General features: G+C 37.9%; 1 non-coding gene across 1 annotated transcript; it reads right to left on the bottom strand.

Annotated features, from left to right (window-relative positions):
- Nucleotides 1-1,587: 1,587 nt before the first annotated feature.
- On the bottom strand, nucleotides 1,588-1,659 carry TRNAC-GCA (transfer RNA cysteine (anticodon GCA)). The gene has a single exon. It is a non-coding gene; the product is annotated as a tRNA-Cys (tRNA).
- Nucleotides 1,660-1,915: the final 256 nt, after the last annotated feature.

Genomic DNA, 1,915 nt, shown 5'->3' with positions numbered 1-1,915 from the left:
TATATGGATGTGAGAGTTGGACTTTGAAGAAAGCTGAGCACCAAAGAATTGATGCTTTTGAACTGTGGTGTTGGAGAAGACTCTTGAGAGTCCCTTGGCCTGCAAGGAGTTCCAACCAGTCCATTCTGAAGGAGATCAGCCCTGGGATTTCTTTGGAAGGAATGATGCTAAAGCTGAAACTCCAGTACTTTGGTCACCTCATGGGAAGAGTTGACTCATTGGAAAAGACTGTGATGCTGGGAGGGATTGGGGGAAGGAGGAGAAGGGGACGACAGAGGATGAGATGGCTGCATGGCATCACTGACTCGATGGACATGAGTCTGAGTGAACTCCGGGAGTTGGTGATGGACAGGGAGGCCTGGCGTGCTGCGATTCATGGGGTCACAAAGAGTCAGACACGACTGAGTGACTGATCTGATCTGATCTGATGGGAAGTCTAAATAGGAATATATTGAGGAAGCAAAATGAGAAAACTATAGAAGAGAAAAGCTAAAAGAGGCAAGGGTTAGGTTTACTGAATATAGGCAGGACCTGCTGAATAGAAGCATTAACAATGGGACATGTGGACAAGAATTCAAATATATGTCTGCATAAATTGCTGAATTACAGCATTGTATATTAATAATTTTGAGACCAACTTGAGATGAGATGATTTCTTCTGTGCTTGCCCAGCAGTCATGTAATGTAACTTCCAACTGATTATGTATATATTATATATAACCCCAAGTTATTATATATATATATATATATATATATATATATATATATATATATATAAAACTTCAAAATTATTTTGTTATTGCATCATGTTTTCCTTTTAAGCACTGTGTTCCACAAAGATCCTATGCCAGTGTTACACGTTTTGGACTTAGGCTTTGTTAGACTAACTGTTAGACTAACTGTTCTAATGAACAATTCCAAGGTCTCTCTGGATTTATTGCTCATATCACAGCCTAAAGCAGTTCAGTTTCTCCTTTCCAGATCAGATCAGATCAGTCACTCAGTCGTGTCCGACTCTTTGTGACCCCATGAACCGCAGCACGCCAGGCCTCCCTGTCCATCACCAACTCCCGCAGTTCACCCAGACTCAGTTCACCCAGTAGAAAATATTGCTTTTGGCACTACTTCATTGAACAGTCTTGGTCATATAACTCCTACTTGATTTAAAGATAAAAACTTTCTGTATTCTGAGGAGGAAATTGAAATATTTAGCTCAATTAATAGCATTGTCTCTAGTTCATGAGGGGATCTAAAAGTAGATATGTAAAGTGTCTTTAAAATATAAGTCACTATAACTCAGGATATCAGCTAAATCTAAATTTTAAGCCAGTTACTGACATTTGGTGAATAATAGGATACCAGAAAATTTTTTTTTTCTTGTCTGTATTTTCACAAATAGTGTAATGCCTGACGACTTCAATTCTACCAATTAAATTACATGTGCAGTAATTAACAGCTATGGAATAGCCAGTGAAGTGATTCAATCATGTCTGATTCCCTGGACTATAGCCTACCAGGCTTCTCCATCCATGGAATTTTCCAGGCCAGAGTACTGGAGTGGGTTGCCATTTTCTTCTCCAAGGGATCTTCCCTACCCAGGGATCGAACCCAGGTCTCCTGCATTGCAGGCAGATGCTTTACCGTCTGAGCCACCAGGGAATCCCATCAATATAAGCAGCTATAATATATAATAAACTATTTTATTTAAAATATATACTATATAATTCATTCAGGAATAGACCAACAGAAGAAAACACAAATAAGAAATAACATTCTTGGAAAATAATATATATATAAACTGTGATGGAAATAACTAAACATTTCCTTTTCACTTTCATCATACTGTAAATCAAGAAAAATATTTAATTAGAAACCAATGGCTTTATTAGAATATTCCTCTCCCCTTATTTTTTTC

The sequence above is a fragment of the Bos indicus genome, chromosome 8, assembly GCF_029378745.1.
Source record: "Bos indicus isolate NIAB-ARS_2022 breed Sahiwal x Tharparkar chromosome 8, NIAB-ARS_B.indTharparkar_mat_pri_1.0, whole genome shotgun sequence".
Lineage (NCBI taxonomy): Eukaryota > Metazoa > Chordata > Mammalia > Artiodactyla > Bovidae > Bos > Bos indicus.
The sequence above is the reverse complement of the archived record's forward strand: the minus strand, read 5'-3'. Positions and strand labels throughout refer to the sequence as shown.